At 39.1% G+C, this 21,642-nt stretch overlaps 1 non-coding gene across 1 annotated transcript; it reads left to right on the top strand.

Annotated features, from left to right (window-relative positions):
- Positions 1-17,846: 17,846 nt before the first annotated feature.
- Positions 17,847-17,953, top strand: LOC116145303. The gene has a single exon (XR_004130377.1). It is a non-coding gene; the product is annotated as a small nucleolar RNA R71 (small nucleolar RNA).
- Positions 17,954-21,642: the final 3,689 nt, after the last annotated feature.

Below are 21,642 nucleotides of genomic sequence, written 5' to 3' on the forward strand. Positions count from 1 at the left end.
TTGATTCAGTTTGTTTTTGTAATTTTATTTCGTTTTTAAGTATGAACTGAGTTGTTTAGCTAGGGTTTGATGTAATCTTGATACAGTGATTCAAATTTATTTGAATTGATTTACTTTGAGTTTTAATTTCATGATTGAGTGTTTATCTCTTTGTTTAATGACTTTTGGATGCTTGATCACCATTCAAATATGTGTTGTTCACAATGAGACTGAGAAGTGATTTGTGATTGTGCCTCTTGGGATAAATACCGTAGATTAAGCAAACGCTAGAGATAGGTTTAGCGATCTATGAAATCTAGATAGAATTCCATAAAGCTTAAAATTCTTTGAACTATTAATCTTCATTTTGTTGGGTGTGGAAGTTTAATAGGTATAAGTAGGGAAATGTAGCTTGAGAATGTATGTTTTACAACTTAGGGAATTCGATTTTCAATCAAGGAATTAGAACTTGGGTAATAGATTCTATGATTTGGGTTAACGTATCTAGGTGAAATCAACACCCTAGCATTTTTTTTTTTTTAGCATTGTTTAATTAGTTAAGTTGTTGGGTTTTGCATTTGTATTTAGTTTGTTAATCGTCCATCAATCCAATTTATTGTTGCTTCAATTAGGACTTAAACTAGAGAAATCAGTACTTAGTAACACTATTCTCGTGGGAACGATACTCACTCAACATTTTATTACTTTATGCGACTAGTGCACTTGCTATTCATTGCATGTTGTAGTAAACACGCATCAAAGTTCATTACTGAACTTAGTGTGGTTCCTACGATTGTTGATCCTATAGACATCTATTCTGACAACACTGGAGGAATTGCTCAAACCAGGGAGCCACGGTCTCATCAGAAGTCTAGACACATACTCAGGCGATTCCATCTCATTAGAGAGATAGTTGAGAGGAAAGACGTGCAGATTAGTAAAGTGCATACTTACAACAGACTCACAAATCCACTGACAAAGCCTCTGTCGCAACAGAAGCATGAAAGGCACTTGAGATCATTTGGTATTAAATACATGAATGATTGGCTATAGTGCATGTGGGAGATTGTTAGAGTAGATTCCCTAGAGCCAATCAATTATTGTAGAATTGACTCTTTGTAATAATGTTCATTAATCAATAAAAGACATTTTTTTCTATATCTCGTAAATCATTATTATTGCAATATATATTGATATATGTCCTTAGAATGGTATAACCGTGACGAGGGTATCAAGTGTTTCAAATCTTAATAGTGAGAACCCTATGAGCACATATGGTGGCCATTCTAGAAACATCGTAGCTCTAGTATTATTCTGAAGTAAGGGCACATATAATACGGTAAGACTATCATAGTGTTGAATGACCCCGTCGAAAGGCAGTGACTGATCTCACTTGTCAAGGTTGTTTGGTAACAACCTGGTGCAACACATGGGTGCTTGTTGTAGGCGAATACACTGCAGCAAGTTCACTTAACTGACCCACCAGAGGATTCCATATGGATGGTAACCCCCGTGTCTATGGAACAAATCCTCTAACGAATGGTGGTGCATGTGATCCTTAGACTTGAGATCACTGGAGCGCCTTGTGCATCGATTGGTGCAGTTTGATACTAGCCTAACGTAGTTCTATTTAGAGTTGTCAATACAGTGCTGATTGGCTGCATCAAGGAGTGTATCAAGACTATGGTTGATAGACAGAGGATTCATCACTCCCAGGTACGAGAGAAGTTATCTCATAGTATTGCGATTAACACCAATTAATCGTCTCACTAATACACAGACCAAGATTGGCCCCTAGTAAGGCATCATGGCCACCCGATAGATTCGGATTCAGCAAAGTAGCTACCTGTCAACGATATGGTTACCGTACAATTCGATCCTTTCATCATACGTTATCTCGACGAGACGAAGGCATAGAAATAGTGTCAACCTTCGGTTACTCTCGATATTATTTATTCAGTTTCTGGACCAATGACCCGTATTATAAACTGGATAGAGCAACAACTCAATCCCACTGTGGCCACAGTTTTAGTGTCATTGCCATATACTGAATTGCGCCGTGAGATAACTTTCTCCCGTACCCGGGAGTGATAAATCCTCTGTCAATCCACCATAGTCTTGATACACTCCTTGATGCAGCCAATCACCACCGTATTGACAGCTCTGAAAAGAACTGCGTTAGGCTAGTGTCAAACTACACCAATCGGTGCACAAGGCGCTCCGGTGATCTCAAGTCTAAGGATCACATGCACCACCATTCGTTAGAGGATTTGTTCCATAGACACTGGGGTTACCATCCATATGGAATCCTCTGGTGGGTCAGTCCAGTGAACTTGCTGTGGTGTAATCGCCTACAACAAACACCCATGTGTTGCACCAGGTTGTCACCAAACAACCTTGACAAGTGAGATCAGTCACTGCCTTTCGACAGGGTCGTTCAACACTATGATAGCCTTACCGTATTATCTGTGCCCTTAGTTCAGAATAATACTGGGGCTACGGACGTTTCTAGAATGGCCACCATATGTGCTCATAGGGTTCTCACTATCAAGATTTGAAACACTTGATACCCTCGTCACGGTTCTACCATTCTAAGGACATATATCAATACATATTGCAATAATAATGATTTACGCGATATAGAATAAAATGCCTTTTATTGATCAATGAACATTATTACAAAGAGTCAATTCTACAATAATTGATTGGCTCTAGGGCATCTACTCTAACAACTGCATCAACACAACACCAAGTCCCTACAGTGAGACATTTGTAAAAAGATAATAATCTACACCCTCCTGTGGTAACAATGAAACGGGAGCTATTGTCAACTTTTTCTTCAACTCTTGCAAACTCTTTTCACAGGCAGCTGACCATATAAAAGGAGTTCTCTATTTGGTAAGAGCTGTTAACGGCTTAGCCAACTGGGCAAACCCTACTACAAACCGTCGGTAGTAACCAGCTAGTCCCAAAAAACTTCTGACCTCTTTCATTGTCTTCGGCCTTTGTCAATCAAGGATTGCCCTCACTTTACTAGGATCCACTGAAATTCCCTCTCGAGAAACAGTATGGCCCAAAAATATCACCTAATCAAGCCAGAACTCACACTTAGAAAACTTAGCATACTGCTTCTTTTCTCTCAATTGCTATAGTACAAATCTTAAATGTTCCTCATGCTCCTCTACTGACTTAGAATAAACCAGGATGTCATCTATAAATACCACTAAGAACTGATCCAAACAATAATGAAACACCCGGTTCATTAAGTCCATAAAGACTGCTGGGGCATTAGTTAACCTAAAAGGCATCACCACAAATTCATAATGCCCATATCTTGTCCGAAAAGCAGTCTTAGCTATGTCTTATTCTGCCACTCTTACCTGATGATAACCCAACCTTAAATCAATCTTTGAAAATACAGCAACTCCTTTCAGTTGGTCAAAAAGATCATCTATCCGAGGTAGCGGGTATTTATTCTTCACTGTCACTTTATTCAATTCTCTGTAATTAATACACATCCGCAATGACCCATCTTTCTTCTTTACAAACAAGATTGGAGCTCCCTAGGGAGAATGACTTGGTCAGATAAAACCTTTATCTAGGAGCTCTTGGAGTTGCTTCTTCAATTCTTGGAGTTCAGCTGGGGCTATTTGGTAAGGGGCTTTAGAAATCGGCGCTATCCTTGGTACCAGTTCAATAATAAACTCAACTTCTCTTTCCGAAGGCAAACTCGGTAAGTCTTCCGGAAATACATCTAGAAATTCCCGGACTACTGGCACACTCTGTAATTCTGGTTGTGGGACATCTCTACTTTGCACCACATGAGCAATATACCCAGTACACCCCTTTCTTAACATCTTTCTAGCTTTTCACTACTAATCAACATACTCAACTGATGGCCCTCTCCAAAACTGAACTTATCTCCATTATCGAGACTAAACCTCGCTTTCTTCTTCTGATAGTTAATTTCTACTCCATACCTCCCTAGGAAATCCATGCCCAAAATCATATCAAAGTCGGGCATATTAAATACTATTAAATCAACTGCTAACTCCTGACCATGGATCACTATAGACTCTCCTGACAGCATCTCATGGGTCACAACACTAACCCCATCAGGTAACTCTATCTGAATGGGTTGGCTCACTCTCATAGGTTTCAAACCTAATCTTTCTATCATCCCATAAGATATAAATGAATGAGTGGCTCCAAAATCAATTAAAGCATAAAGAGGAACTCTATGAAATAACAACTAACCAGTAACAGCTGAAGGACTTGCCTCTGCTTCACCTTATGCCACGGTAAACACCATGGCATTAGTACCTGTGGAAGTTTGTGCTGCAAATGGAAGAGGAGCTTTACAATCTTTCATTAGATGCCCTAGCTGCCGGCATCTATAACACACATTACGGCCCAACTCTCTCAAGCACTCTCCTGGATGAGGCTTCCCACATTTAGGACATGGGGGAAACGCCACTATTCTCGACCGTTTACTTTGCCAATCTTTTATGTTCTTCTTAGGCTGAAACTTCTTCTTATTCTTTACTTCCCTGGTTCTTGCAACCTCAAATCTTTCTCGGTGAGGGGGAGATGGGTCACTTGGTCCCGCTAGGGTGAGCTTGTTCAAAAAAATTTATGCCCTTAAAGCCCTTTCTAAAGCTTCACTATAGATTCGAGGGGGCTCAGCTCCTGCCATTTCATCCCCAGCTATCTCTGGCTTCAGCCCATAGACAAACTTATCCCTTCTCAGCTCTAGGGTACTCACTATACCGAGTGCAAACCTCACAAGGGAGTTAAACCTCACAGAATACTCTTTCACTGAACTTAACCCTTGTTTCAAGCTGATAAATTCTTGTATCTTCTCATGTACCCGATCCACTGTTCTGTACTCAGCATCAAACAATCTTCTAAACTCACCCCAGGTCATCACAAGAACATCATGAGTGTCTTCCATCAATTCCTACTAGATTCAGGTGTCACCTCGGAACAAGAAACTGGCATATCGGATCTTTTCCCGATCCTTCATGGGGAACAATGTCGTCGTGCGCTCAACGGACCTAAACCATTCCTCTGCCACTAAAGGGTCTGTTGTACCCTTAAACTCGGACGACTAATGTTGACTTGGGAGCCCATAAATTGGCTCAATCCGATTTTGTACTGTCGGGGGTACCGGCCTTTCTCTTTCTTCTCTAATGGGCAGTACTTGTACGGGGGTTTCAACTCTTCCTGGTTCAACTCTCCCCTGACTTTCTACTAAAACTTGCTGTATCAGTCCCCGAATTCCAGCTTCATCAAGGGTAAAGGGAGTAGATTCTAGCAGGTTTGAAGGTTCCCCCGCACTCATTGTTCTCCTACTACTTGCTCGGGTTCTACGCTTCATCTAAAAGACAACCACCCATTATCAACTTATAAAACACTTCAAGTAAGCAAATAATTAACTTACTACAGTTGGTAACGCAACGTCAATGCGGCAAGAGTGGCACACTATCAAATCCCAAAATCTTTGCTCTGATACCAAAAATGTAATGACTTCTTTCTACTAATATACTTTAGAAAATAAACAAAGAAAAATACATACTTAGCATATGAAGAGTAGTTGGGCCCAGATTTTTTGTTACTTATCAAATATAACTCTTTACATATACCAAAGTAACCTGTACAAAAACTTTAGCAATGGTGGACAGTGTGTCATTTCTCTCTACTTTTTTATGTCCATCCAACCTCTTCTCACCTATTTCCTGCAAAACATGGAAAAACAACGGGGTGAGCACAAAAATGCTCAATAAGTAAATCCTCTTCTCTTCTATCCCCGCAACTTTCTCTTGATTCTTTCCTTACTTAATTCTTTTCTTCTTCATTCTTTCTCAGTTCTTCCTCTTTTCTTTCTCTGTTTCTAGTTCTCACTGTTATTTTCTTTCTTTCTCATTCTTTCTGTTCTTACTATGCTTTCTTTCTATTCTTACTATCTTTACATGCATGAATGGAATGCACATGCCATAATGCATAAAAAAAAATGCATTTTCTTTCTTTCTTTTCTATTTCTTATTCTATGTCTTGTCTTTTCTTGCTTGCTCAAGCCTTTCTTTTCTTTTCTTTTCTTTCTTTTCTTGTTGGCTCAAATTTTCCTTATTCTTTCTTATTCTTAGCCAATCAGACTCGGTTGATGCATGGATTTGGAACCCTAGCCGTGTGAGTGAGTACAGTCCTCATCTACATGCACTTTTGCGGACTGTACAAATTCTTTCTTTCTTTTTAGGCCGCTCAATTAAGGTGGCGTGCATGTAGGAATTCTTCTTGGTACAACCCTCATCCACATACACTCTTACGGGTCGTACAAATTTTTCTTCTTCTTATGTCGCTCACTTAAGGCGACGTGTATGTGGGAAATTCTTCTTAGCACCCACGGGTTCCCCATCGCAACAACCTATTCTTTTCTCTTCTTTAGCACTTTTCTTTCTTTAATTCTTTAGTGCTTTTCTTCCTTTCTCTTTGTTATTATACAATCTTTATTCTTTCTTTAAGTTCTTATGCATATGCATTATATGCATGTGAATGGCTCATGCTTTTATTTCTTTCTTAAGTGCAATTATGCAATGCAATTATGCTATGTTGCACAAAAATAAGTTTCTCTAATTATACATAAGCTTCTCTTAGGCATTTCATGAAACATCATGCATGCATACTTTAATTCTATCTTTGGTAAATCTCTACTTCTTTCTTAAACCATCCATTCATGGAACAAAACACCTCCACAATAAATCTAAACATGGCCAAGAAAAACACTTCAAATATTCTACTCAATTCCTTTCTACATGCAACCAAACTTCACTTGGTCACCACAATGTCAACTCTTCTTCTCATGGCTCAATTCTACTTATCAAAAGCCATCTACTCATCATCATCAACATTCTCACAATCAATTTCAAGCTCATAAGCATAAACATGCATACCAAATCATCTAGTTGCTTAAATCTTAACTTAGGTTAGATTTACTTACCTTTGCTTGAGTTCCTCCACTAGAAGCTCTTTATCTTTGTTGGACTTGCTTCTTCTCTCAAATCTTAAGTATAAACTTCATAAGAATTCCTACTAACTTAAATTAATCTCATATAGAACAAGAATCCTTACCTCTTGATGCTTAGGATCAAATCCTTATAGAAATCCAACCAAAAGCCCTCAAATCAACCTTGGAAAATTGATGGAAATATGAGAGAATTGGGAGTAGAGGTGGCATGTGGGATAAAGCAAATGGGAGGGTTTGTGTGCTTGAACCCTTAATATCTCATATAACTAAGCCTTCTTTCCCATTTTGCCCTTACACTTTCTTGAAAATTCCATCCTTATCCTTTAATTCTTTTCAAATTCACCCCCATTCCAAAATATTCTCCATAAAATTTTCTTACATTTCACTCCCCACTTTTCCTGCTAATTAGGGGTAGAATGGTCACTTCAACCATATGGAAAAATTCTCTAGAAACTTCACAAATAAAATAAGCCAGATCTTCGCCTCGGCGAAAAAATACAGAGCCTACATCGCCGCGGCGACGATTCTTCTTCGCCGCGGCGAAGTCTGCATTTCCCAAAATCCGCCAAGACTTCACCAAATTCAGGGCATCTAAGCAATTCTAACAACTTACAAACTTAACCAAGGGCAACTGATGCGTGTTTCCTACAACATGCAATATGTAGCAAGTATACTAATCGTACAAGTAATATAATGATGAGTGAGTATCGTTCCCACGAGGATTGGTCGCTAAGCACTAAGTTTTCTACCGTTTTCAAGTCGAAGCAATTGAATTCTTTTGGATTTAAGGGAACAATTTAAACTATAACTAAAACAAAATTTACTAAATTAAAATTAAACTATGAAAGCAAGACTTAAACGGGATAAAATCAATTCAAACAAACGGGTAGGGTTTTGACTTCATTCAGACTCTATGGGTTAAACCTAAAGAATTAAGCTAAATTCGTATTCACATGCATCGATTGTAAATCGAACTCTCTAAAGTGTCAAACATACCTTCTCAGGCTATGTTTTCCTACTCTTCCCTATTAACCTTCCTCACCCAACAAATTGAATGTTAATAAATCTAAGTTCATTAAGCATAAGAATCCTAGATTGATTTCATTGGTTCTTGAATTTATCTCTAGTATCCAATACTACAATGGTGATTACCCAAGAAGCCTAACATGATTCATTTCTCAATCTCATCATGTTCATCACATAAAACCAGTAAATTCAGAGTAAACACAATCAAAGAAAAATCATATGAAAAGAAAATAATCAATAACTTAACCCATAAAAATCCGAACTACAATCAAAACCCTAACCCAAAATGGGTTAGTTCATGGCTAAATCAACAACACAAATGAAAGAAACGAAAATACTAAAGTTCAACATAATGAAAATAAAAGAAAAGATAAGAAATCTCCCCAAATGACGAATCCCCTGGTTCGAAATCAAATCTTTACCCTTGTTCAATCTCAAAAATTCCTCAAAATGAAACTAAGGAAATGTAAAAAGCTGCTCTAACCCTATTCGAAGACTTGCCCCAAAAAGGCTAAGTGTTTTCCTTTATACCTCGCCCCAAATTCCTCAGAAAAACACGCAAAAGTAAAACTGTGCGTTTTACAAAACTAGAAATTACAACTGTCACCGCGGCGAAGAAAGAAGCAAACTTGGTACGTGACTGGCGCATTTCGCTGCGGCGAAGAACAACCTTCGTTGTGGCGAAGCTTCCTCACAAATTCTGAATTTATAGAATTGCCCTTTTGCTTGCATCTTCGCTTGATTCTTCGATCTTCGGTGCTCTGCCTTGGGAACAAGCTTCATAGTGCTTTACCCTGCTTCAAAACTCTCCTAACTTCTGAGATCCGCTTACTTTCGAGTCCAAAATTTCCAATCCTGTCTTTATTAGCTCAAAATGTCCATTTTAACCTAAAACATGAAATGTAAAGAATTAAGCAACAATTCAGGTCAAAATGAACTAGAAAGTACCTGAAATCCGACTAAAAAGTCTAAAAAAGAATGGTGTAATCCACGGATTATCAAATACCCCAAAACTAAAGATATGCTCGTCCTTGAGCATAAGGTACAAACTCACGGAAACAAAAACAACAAACAAACAAATTACGAAACACATAACAAAACTGAAAAATGAACGAACACAAACAAGACTCAAACTCCACATGCGAATTGCCTAGAAATTGCACAAGTCTCAAAAGTTGTTGAAAAATTATTATCAGAAAATGTTCAACACTCCAAGAAGTTATAAGTTGCATCGACTTCCTTTCTCAATTGGTCCCCCAAGTAGGTTATCCCCACTTCAATCCACCTTTCGACTTCCCGGATTATTTTATGCAGGAATGCAAAGTTTATCAAATGGTGACAGACTCCATAAGCCTAAATATAGAACTACTCTCCAATAATAAGGACAGACACAGATAAGAATAGGCAGGTCTTTATAAGCTTGTAACGCTAGGCTCGAGACGTGGGTTCCAAGAAAAAGGATAGGAAACATAAAGTAAGAGAACTCGATTTTCCTTATGCAAACACTCAAGTCAAATCGAACTCCACTTCTTTTCAACCACCAATCAACGTGTCCACTTATTTACAACCCTCAAACTCGTATCTTTCTTATTTCTAATACCATAAATGCGCGGGTCTAAGGTGTATGTGGCGTTGTTAAACCAGAGGTCGCCAAGTACTGCTAGGTAGTTTTTAAGGCGGTTACTAGTTTCCAGCCGATATACCCTTAAACTTGGCAAAAGAAATTTTTATTTTTTTTAATTATTTTTTTTTATTTTTTTTGCTGAAAGAAAATCAATTGAATTGAGGTGAACTACCTCTTTTATTTTTACTGCCCTTCTCACAACCCCCAAACTATTCTTTTAGTCAATTCATACAACTCTACCCTTTCTTTGTGTTTGCCTTAGGATCGAATTCTCCTAAGGGTACGACAAAGTGTTTAGGGTACAAGGATCGGAAAATTTTTGGTTAGCCAAGAAAAATGAAGCAATATTGATTCATACGGCTCAAATAGGTGACTAGGGACAATTTCATTCCTGGGTCGGCTAGAAAGGCTCAAACGTTCCAAAAAGAATGTCTAAATCATCTCCTCAACCATGTCTAATCCTAGAATTTCGCCTCAAGCACTTCTTTACTAGGTTCTAGAGTCCACCAACATTATCAAACTTTACCTAAGTACATAAAATGAATCTAAGCATGCCGAAAAAAAATGAAAATGGTGGTTAAACCACTCAACAAGCCTCAATCAAAATTCAGTCAATAAACCTAAACTTGAAGCAATGCTTAACATTTCTCAACAATAAAAATGAAACAATCCAATTCTCATCATTGATTTCTACAATTCATCATCGGCAAAAACAATCAAACTAAAGAAAAATAACGAAAGTTCAAAATTTTCAAAAATTCCTAATTTTCCTACCCCCAAACAAGAGATGACATTGTCCCCAATGTCCCATTATGCATCAATTAGGAATGGAAAATCAAAAATAACAAAGGTACGAGAAAGTTCCCTGGCTAATTTGTGAAGTGTCACTCTACATTGCACACCCGGTCCTTGACTTTTTCATCACCCAACATCTGTCAAAACAATTGAAGCTATGGTGTCCATTGTGTTAGTAAAAATTCACAAACTAAATTGAAAATACTACATCCTAATCTCGTCCTTGCAACAACTACAAATTAAAAATGAAACAACTAAAACAACTACACAAATCCAAAACAAAAATAAGAACTGAGTTTAATGTTTGAAATGAAAAACCAATTCAACTAAACAAATGAAAATAAAGAAAACAACACAGGTGTTCCGGTGCTCATTCTTCGCCTCCCTCGTCTTCCTCTTCTTCCTCTTTTTCCGCTTCTGATTCGGAGCCCATGCACTCATTTGAATCCCAGTCGGCCCATTGGAATCCCGAAGTGTCAACGTTGAGCTTGTTAAAGCTACTCTTCTGCATCTCATACATCATCTGGGTCTGCTCAACCACCCAATCCTAACGTTTTTTCATCCATTTCATCATACATATCATCTGCTCCATCATCTCCTTCTATGTAGCTACGAAGCTGGAGGATGTGGCAGGGCCTTGTGTGGTTCTCTGTTGTTTTGTCCCTGCTCTTGGTTGCTCAACTGCTGGACGTTCAAGATGCTTTTGATAATAATCTGAGCTGAGAGTTGGGGCAGCATGTAAACTTTGCTCATCATCATACACCTTGACTCCAACTTGAATGTACAAAGCTATAATGAGATGTGGGAAAGCGTAACTTGTTCGCTCTGGTTTTGAGGCATGCTGAATACTGTTCCAGATAATATCTCCCACATCAATACTCTTTCCTGTGGCAATAGAATAAAGCAATACTGCCTTCTCTTTAGTTACTGTGCTATAGTGCGTTTCCGGCATTATCTTCGCACTAACAAAATACTGCCATAGTCGAGCTATCGGTGTCAAATCAGTTCCCTTGAGGGTTTTCTTTTGTTTCTTCGACACTGCCCAAGTTGCACCCGATTTTGCAATGACCGGAAGAATGATATTATCCTCATAACTTGATGTCCTAAACCTTGCGTAATCATCCTGGAAAATCCTAGGCAGTTTATAAAACTCATTGATCACCTTTTTCGAAAACGGCACATCAACCCCTCTCACAAATGTCGTACCCTCTTCACAATCCGGGAGATTGGCATAAAACTCCCTCACTAGCGGCTCTACAGCTGGTTGTGCAGGAGCACTCATAAACACTTCCCACTTTCTCCCTCGACTCCAGTCCAAGGCCTGACTCGCGGTCAACCCACGCTTAGGAACAAAGCCCTTATCCTTTCTTTTGACAGCCCTTTCATATCTTTTCTAGGCCTCCTCACTCACGAAGCGGTCATCCACTTTCTTTCCTTTTCCCTTGCCCTTATATTGATGCTTGGCTTTGACCGACATTTTCTCTAAAATTATAGTTCAACTAAAAAATGCACCCCAATAATTCAAGCCTAAGTGTTCTACACAACCAATTCAATCCTGCAAAAATAAACAACACTTCCAAAAATTCGCACTTCAACCCCCAAACTACAAAATTTTCAAATTCAACCAAAACACTTCAAAACTCAAAACCCACACTCCTCAATATCACCACACGCACAAACAACCCTTCCTCAAACAAAATCGAACTCACAAGCACCACAAATTTCACAACTCAACCACAACCAATTTTTTTTTCAGATTTACAAATTAAAACTCGAAATTGTGTGATAAAAAGTTTAGGGAACTTGAGATCTTACCAATATGAAGGAATATTCGACACCAATTCGACCAGAATCAGCCTAGATTGGAAAGCCCCAAATTTCTTGACCTAAAAATTTTGTGAAATTTTCACAAAATTTGTTGTTGAAATGAGTTGTTTTGGTGTTTAGGAGGGTTAAGGAGTAAGAAAATTGGTTGGGAAAACATTGGAAATGCAATCGATTGAAGTTTGAATTTTTTTCTCTCAAGTGGATATGAAGAGTCGCGTGAAGAATGAAATGAAAAGTGGGTATTTATAGAAAAGACTCGTCGCCACGGTGAAGTTCTTCATTAAAGAACCCTAAAAAAAAACCCAGGTTTCGCCGCGGCGAAGAAAAATTCTTCGCCAGGCTGAAAACATACAGAGGCTACACGCTCTCTTTTCAACTTGCTTTGCCCCGGCAAAGAACAATCTTCGTCGCGGCGAAATGCCTTAGACAAATTTTGTCCTATTTGCTTCGCCGCGGCAAAGACAATTCCTTCGCTAGGGCGAAAACCTCCAGGAGCTGCACATGGTTCTCAGGTTTCTTCGCCGCGGCGAAGTTTGGGACTTTCAAAAACATATTTCCTACAAAATGCTTCGCCGCGGCGAAGAAGCCCAAAGAAGTCTGGAGCATTTTCTGTCCTTTTCTTTGCTGAAAACTTCACCTGAAACACCCAAAAACATACCAATCAAATATCATTCAAACTCATAAAGAATTCAAACAAATTCAAACACAACAAAATGAAAAACAAATAATTAATAACACTTGGGTTGCCTCCCAAGAAGCACTTGTTTACAGTCGATAGCTTGACTCTCTCAATCCTTCAAGTTGGGATGTCAAGCCGGATTGGGACGGATTTATAACTCAGCATCCCATCTATGTAGGGCTTCAATCTCTATCCATTGACCGTAAAGGTGCACTTTTCTTCATGTGACACTTCTACCGGTCCGTATGGGTGAATTCTTGTCACTGTGAGTGGTCCGGACCATTTAGACTTAAGTTTTTCGGGAAAAAACCTAAGTCTAGAATTGAACAACAACACCTTCTATCCTACTTCAAAGTCCTTCTTTCGGATATGCTTGTCATGCCACCTTTTTGTCTTCTCCTCGTAAATTCGAGCATTCTCATATGCTTCGAGACGAAACTCATCGAGTTCATTCAAAGTCAACATCTTTTCTTCTCCAGCAGCTTTCAAGTCCATGTTTAGCTGCTTGACTACCCAGTATGCTTTATGCTCGAGTTCAACCGGCAAGTGGCATGCCTTCCCATAGACCATCCTGAATGGAGACATACCAATCGGAGTCTTAAAGGCGGTTCGATAGGCCCATAACGCATCATCCAGCTTTCGTGACCAATCTTTCCTAGATGCATTAACTGTCTTTTCTAAAATTCCTTTAAGTTCTCTGTTAGACAGTTCTACTTGCCTGCTTGTTTGTGGATGATAAGGTGTTGCAACCCTATGTGTCACTCCATACTTACTCAATAGCACATCCAATTGCCTATTGCAAAAGTGAGATCCTTCATCACTAATGATTGCTCGTGGTACCCCAAACCTTGAGAAAATATTTTTTCTCACAAACTGAATCACTACCCTAGCATCATTAGTCGGCAATGCAACTGCTTCAACCCACTTCGACACGTAATCCAGCGCAACCAATACAAATGTGTTCCCAAAAGAACTTGGGAAGGGACCCATGAAATCAATCCCCCACACGTCAAAAAGCTCAACCACCAGGATGTTGCTCAACGACATCTCATCTTTTTTTGAAATATTACCCATCCGTTGACATTGGTCACACTCCTGAATCATCCGGAAGGAATCCTTAAAAATGGTTGGCCAATAAAACGCCGATTGTAAAACCTTGGCTGCTGTCCTAACTCCTCCAAATGGCCACCTACTTCCTTCTCATGACAATGCCATAGAATGCTTTCCATCTCTTCGTCCAGGACACATCTCCGTATCATTTGATCAGCACAGTGTCTGTATAGGAATGGCTCTTCCTAAAAGTAGTACTTCAAATCTGAGAAAAAATTTCTCTTTTGTTGGAACGTCATACCATTTGGGAGCACCCTTGATGACAAATAATTTGCAAAATCCGCATACCATGGTGCTTCTTTCACGCTCATCAATTTCTCATCTGGAAATGTTTCTCTAATTGGAATTTCCTCCTCAGTTCCCTTGATTGGTCTCTCAATCCTTGACAAGTGATCTACCACAACATTTTCCAACCCCTTCTTGTCTCGAATTTCCAACTCAAACTTCTAAAGTAGTAAGATCCTTCTTATTAGCCGAGGTTTTGCTTCTTGCTTTGCCAAAAGGTGCATAAGTGCTGAATGGTCCGTGTAGACGATCACCTTTGCACCTAACAAATATGAACGAAACTTGTCAAAAGCAAAAACTACAACCAACAATTCTTTTTCAATGGTGGTGTAATTCAATTGTGCATCAATGAGTGTTTTGCTAGCATACTGAATTACATGCAACACTTTGTTTTTCCTCTGTCCTAAAACTACCCCTAAAGCAAAATCACTTGCATCACATATTAATTCAAATGGCAGTCCCCAATCGAGAACTGCAATAATAGGTGCAGATACTAATAATTTTTTGAGAGCTAGAAAGGCATGCATGCATTCATCATTAAAGTCAAAAACAACATCTTTATTCAACAAATTGCAAAGGGGTTTAAAAATCTTAGAAAAATCCTTGATGAATCTCTGTAAAACCCCACATGCCTCAAGAAACTTCGGACCGCTTTGACATTTGATGGTGGTGGCAGCTTCTCAATCACTTCTGTCTTTGCTCGGTCAACTTCTATTCTGTCCTTTGAAATCCTATGCCCAAGCACTATTCCCTCTTGGACCATGAAGTGACACTTCTCCCAATTGAGTACCAAGTTTGTCTCCTTACATCGCTACAAAACAAGAGAAAGATTAGTTAAACAATTATCAAAAGATGAACCAAAAACTGAGAAGTCATCCATAAAGACTTCTATGAACCGTTCCACCATGTCTCCAAAGATCGACACCATGCATCTCTGAAATGTCGCTGGTGCATTGCATAGCCCAAAAGGCATCCTTCGGTAGGCAAAGGTGCCATAGGGGCAAGTGAAGGTCGTCTTCTCTTGATCCTCAAGAGCGATGGCAATTTGGTTGTATCCTGAATACCCATCTAGGAAACAGTAATAGGCATGTCCTGCCAACCTCTCCAACATCTGATCAATGAAAGGTAGTGGAAAATGATCTTTCCTTGTCGCCTCATTCAATTTCCTATAATCAATGCACACTCTCCAGCCCGTCACCGTACTCGTTGGTATCAACTTGTTGCTCTCATTCCATACTATCGTGATACCTCCCTTCTTCGGAACCACCTGTATCGGGCTCACCCATGGACTGTCGGAAGTAGGATAAATAATCCCCGCATCTAGGAGTTTCATCACCTCCTTTCTCACCACTTCCTTCATCGAAGGATTCAATCTCTGTTGTGGTTACACCCTAGCCTTAATATCTTCCTCCATGAGTATCTTATGTATGCAAAATGATGGCGAGATACTGCTAATGTCCAAAATGGTCCATCCAATTGCTAGTTTATGTTACCTCAACAACCTAATCAACTACTCTTCCTCCAATTTACTCAAACCTAAACTAATGATCACCGGGAAGGTTTCTGATTCCCCAAGATATACATATTTGACATGGGAAGGTAAACGTTTCAACTCAAGCTTTGGAGGTTCTTCATTTTCTTCCTTCTCCCTCTCTTTGTCAAAATCAAACTCCTCAAATTCTACATCTTGACTCTCATCAATCGGTTGAAGTGCTTCTAACATCCTAGCACATTCATTACTAGCTGACTCATCTACCTCTACTATTTTTGATTTGGCTATACATGCTTCTAGAGGTAATTGTGGGGTGTTTTCTTCTAAAGATTCCTCAACCAATTTGTCCACTACATCGACACTAAAACATGAATTCGTTTTGGATGGAAACTTTATCGCCTCAAAGACATTGAAAGTTACTGTTTCATCTTGAAATCTCAACAGTAACTTCACTTCCTGCACATCTATAAGTGCTCTCCCCGTGGCCAAGAATGGTCGGCCCAAAATCAGAGGAATTTCCTTATCCTCTTCCATGTCCAACACCACAAAATCTGCCGGAAAGATTATCTTGCCCACCTTCACCAACACATCTTCTACTATCCCCCTCGGGTGTTTTATAGACCTATCCACTAGTTGCAACGACATGGTCATTGGCTTTACTTCACTAATTCCCAATCTCCTAAAAACAGAAAAGGGCATCAAATTTATACTAGCTCCTAAATCATACAAAACACGATTAAAAGTAATATCTCCTATAATGCAAGGAATAGTAAAACTCCCTAGATCTTTGAGCTTCGGGGGTAACTTCTTTTGGAGAATAGCGCTGCACTCCTCCGTGAGCATCACCGTTTCCTTATCTTCTAACTTCCTTTTGTTCGATAGGATTTCCTTAAGGAACTTCACATAGCTCGGCATCTGCTACAATGCATCTGCAAAAGGAATGTTAATATGCAATTTTTTAAATATTTCAATAAACTTTGAAAATTGCTTATCCTAATTCTTTTTCTTCAATCTCTGAGGAAAAGGCACAGGTGGGGTGTGATGTGCCAACTCTGGTGGTATCTCAGGAAATGGCAATTTCTCCTTCTTCTTTTGCCTTTCTTCCTTCTTCTTGTTCTCTTCCTCTAAACCGCTTGGTTTCACCTCAACAATGATCTCTTCATCAACTTCCTCTTTAGAATCTTCCTTTCCAGTTTGCTCAACTTCTTCCAAAACTGTCCCACTTCTCAAAATTATGGCGTTTGCTTGGTCACGTGGGTTAGTCACCATGTTGCTTAGTAAAGACCCCTAAGGTCTCTCATTTAGCTTCTCGGCCAATTGGCCCATCTGTACCTCAAGATTCCGAATAGACGCCCCTTGATTTCTAAAATTTGTCCTCGTCTCATTCATAAAACTCGTGGTCTCCTGCATAAATTTTCCAAACATGTCCTCTAACTTTGTCACTCTTGGATCTCCCGGTTGATTATTCACCCCTTATTGGTTATTTGGAATTGTCCTCTGGTTCCATTGATTATTTTATTGGTTCTGATTTCCCCAAGCCAAATTTGGATGATTTCTCCACCTCGGGTTGTATGTGTTGGAGTACGGGTTGTTTGGTTTCCTCTGATTTCCTGCCAAGTAGTTCACTTGCTCTGATAATGAAGATGACGAAGCAAATGTGTTCCCCACTTGACACTCGCTGCTCATATGGTTTCTTGCACAAAAATCACAAGTTAGTTGAGGTACTTGTACAGAGTTTTCCTGCATACTTCCCAACTGTTTTTGAAGTGCCGTGAGTTGGGCTGAGATGGCTGTGAAGGCATCAACTTCATGAAGACCCGAAGATTTTCTTGGTATTGCTCTCTCATTTGGTCTTTGATAGTTGTTGCTTGCCAAAACCTCAAGCAACTCATAAGCCTCCTCTGGTGTCTTATTCTGCAAGGTTGCCCCTGATGCTGCATCCACCATGGTTTGCACATTACCCATCAGGCCATTGTAGAATGTTTGGACTTGAAGCCAAACTGGCAACCCATGGTGTGGACATTTCCTCATTAACTCCTTGTACCTCTTCCAAGCCTCATACAATGACTCGGACTCATCTTGTAGAAATGATGTGATATCATTTCTGAGTTTTGTTGATTTAGTTGGAGGGAAGAACTTGGTAAGGAACTTCTGTGCTAGATCATTCCAAGTTGTGATAGTTCCCGATGGTAGTGCCATTAACCACCCCTTAGCTTTATCCTCCAATGAGAATGGGAATAACCTCAATCTAATGGTGTCATCTGATACTCCATTCGATTTGAAGGTGTCACAAATTTCCAAGAAGTTTGCAATATGCTGATTCGGATCTGCCTTCAAATCACCATTAAACCTTACCGACTGTTGGATCATCTGGATGATTGTCGGCTTAATTTCAAAGTTGTTGGCTTGCACCGTAGGCCTAGTAATACTCGACCCACTGCCATTAACCATGGGAACTGAAAATTCCCTTAATGTCCTGTTCTCTGGTTCTACCATCTCAACAACTATTTCTTTTGTTTCAATCACGATATCCTCTCTTTCTCTTCTCTCTCTGTTAAGTCGTCTGGTGGTTCTCTCAATCTCAAGATCAACAGGAACCACTGGCTGACGTCTCGCTCTTCGCATAAACTTCATAGAATTAATTAATGATATTGAGATCACAAACCAACTGAAAATTTAAAACAAAAATTAAAACTTCAATCTAGCTAACTATAGAAAAACTCAATGTTAACTTAAAACTCAATCCCCGACAATGGCGCCAAAAACTTGATGCATGTTTCCTACAACATACAATATGTAGCAAGTATACTAATCGCACAAGTAATATAATGATAAGTGAGTATCGTTCCCACGAGGATTGGTCGCTAAGCACTAAGTTTTCTACCGTTTTCAAGTTGAAGCAATCGAATTCTTTTGGATTTAAGGGAACAATTTAAAATATAACTAAAACAAAATTTACTGAATTAAAATTAAACTATGAAAGCAAGACTTAAACGGGATAAAATCAATTCAAACAAACGGGTAGGGTTTTGACTTCATTCGGACTCTATGGGTTAAACCTAAAGAATTAACCTAAATTCGTATTCACATGCATTGATTGTAATTTGAACAATCTAAAGTGTCAAACATACCTTCTCAGGCTATGTTTTCCTACTCTTCCCTATTAACCTTCCGCACCCAACAAATTGAAAGTTAATAATTCTAAGTTCATTATGCACAAAAGTCCTAAAATTATTTCATTGGTTCTTGAATCTATCTCTAGCATCCAATACTACAATGGTGATTACCCAAGAAGCTAACATGATTCATTTCTCAATCTCATCATGTTCATCACATAAAACCAGTAAATGCAGAGTAAACACACAATCAAAGCAAAATCATATGAAAAGAAAATAATCAATAACTTAACCCATAAAAATCTGAACTACAATCAAAACCCTAACCCAAAATGGGTTAGTTCATGGCTAAATCAACAACACAAATGAAAGAAACGAAAATGCTAAAGTTCAACATAATGAAAATAAAAGAAAAGATAAGAAATCTCCCCAAATGACGAATCCCCTGGTTCGAAATCAAATCTTTACCCTTGTTCAATCTCAAAAATTCCTCGAAATGAAACTATGGAAATGTAAAAAGCTACTCTAACCCTATTCAAAGACTTGCCCCAAAAAGGCTAAGTGTTTTCCTTTATACCTCGCCCCAAATTCCTCAGAAAAACACGCAAAAGTAAAACTGTGTGTTTTACAAACTTTTGCGTGTTTTACAAAACTGGAAATTACAACCGTCGCTGCGGCGGAGAAGAAATCTCGTCGCGGCGAAGAAAGAAGTAGACTTGGTGCGTGACTGGCACACTTCGTTGCGGCGAAGAACAACCTTCGCCACGGCGAAGCTTCCTGACAAATTCTGAATTTACAGAATTGCCCCTTTGCTTGCATCTTCGCTTGATTCTTCGATCTTCGGTACTCTCCCTTGGGAACAAGCTTCATAGTGCTTTACCCTGCTTCAGAACTCTCCCAACTTCTGAGATCCGCTTACTTCTGAGTCCAGAATTTCCAATCTTGTCTTTATTAGCTCAAATGTCCATTTTAACATGGAATGTAAAGAATTAAGCAACAATTCAGGTCAAAATGAACTAGAAAGTACCTGAAATCCCACTAAAAAGTCTAAAAAAAAAAAAAAATGGTATAATCCACGGATTATCAGCAACCCAACAACAACAACACATATCAAGTAACCGTAGGGCCAACAAACAACATTTAAAAGGAAATGAACATGAATCAAAGATGTACCTCAAAGTGGACTTACATGGCTATTCCTAAGTGGAGGGTTTTAATTGTTGCACTATATAAGTGCAACTTAAAATTAAAACAATAATAGGATTATTCATTCAATTAAAACCCTAGCCACCCTATCTCTCTCTCTCTCAAGAAGAAAACTTTTCTTCTTCTTCTTCTTTTTTGATTCTTGAAGCCCTTGATTGTTCTAGCAAAATAATCAAGGGTTTTGCGGATTATCTTTATGTGGACTTTTGTGAGTGCGATCTTACTTTGGATCGATTGGCAAAAAATCACATGAACAGTAGATGGTGAACAGTAACCGTGAACAGTGTTCCTGTCCGAAATCAGAGATATTCGAAGGAGCATGTAAACGTATGTAAGTATTCTAATTCTTGAATGGATTTACTTTATATAGATTTTTGTTTATAAGCATGTAAACGGTATAATCTATACTCGGATCTACACAAAGAAAGGTAATTGATTTACCGATTGAATTTTTGTTTTTCGTTGCATATTGTAGATCAATTACTTACAGGATATACATAAGAAAATGCCTTTTATTAATAAATAAACATTCTTACAAAAATTCAATATTACAATAATTAATTGGCTCTAGGGAACCTACTCTAGCACAATCGTCCTCAAGAAGCCTGGAGAATTATTGGATCCAATGCCCGGAGTTCTCAAAAACCTCGAGCTAGACATGACTAGACAATAAGCGTCAACAGTAAGTCGTTGACCTAGAAACCCATGGATGAAAAGGACGATCACTTACTGGCATCCCGAAAGAGCCATTCCCACTGCATTGGCAGAAGAACTAATCAGAATCTCAGTTATCGATCTTACTAGGGATCCCCACCATCCCGTGTAGACCGAGTTGATTCACCTTGGAAAGGTATTAGACCCTTCCTTTGCTCTCCTTCAAATTGTAAACATGGACGAACTCGCTCACTGTGAACTCACCCAAGATAGCCTTCTAGAAGTCGATATACATGCCAACCAGGTACAAATAGTAGTTAGTCGTCATCTGCAGTGAGGTGATCTAGAATCATTGCAAAACTTGAGAGATGAAGCGAAGAGGTGGGATCGATACATCACACCTCAAAAATACTTTTAACATCGATGCCCAGCCTTAAGGTGGATTCTCAAGCAAGCTATCGTCTATTACCCGCAGCTCAGCGAACAACCCATAATCCTCACGGACTCAAACTAGCTCATCCCAGGTAGGGGGAAGGAGAATGACCAACCAGCACTCCTACCATTGTTGGTTTGACACCATCATTAGAGCTCGTGTTCTCAAACCTCACTATGGTGCCCCCGGTGCCACATGAGTGGTCCCCTTGAAGTCCTCCAACCTTGAAGATAGCCCTCTCCGTAAAACTACTTCCAAGGCTCACTCTAATAACTTAGTTGCTGCTGCTGGCCATCCGGTGAAATCGCCTCCAGGTAACCTAGCACATTTAGAGACAAGCGTCAGAACTTGCTATGCAAAAACCCTAGAAGATCAATTTGTTCGTGCCTACT

Source organism: Pistacia vera, unplaced genomic scaffold (genome assembly GCF_008641045.1).
Source record: "Pistacia vera cultivar Batoury unplaced genomic scaffold, PisVer_v2 Contig460, whole genome shotgun sequence".
In the NCBI taxonomy this organism is placed as follows: Eukaryota; Viridiplantae; Streptophyta; class Magnoliopsida; order Sapindales; family Anacardiaceae; genus Pistacia; species Pistacia vera.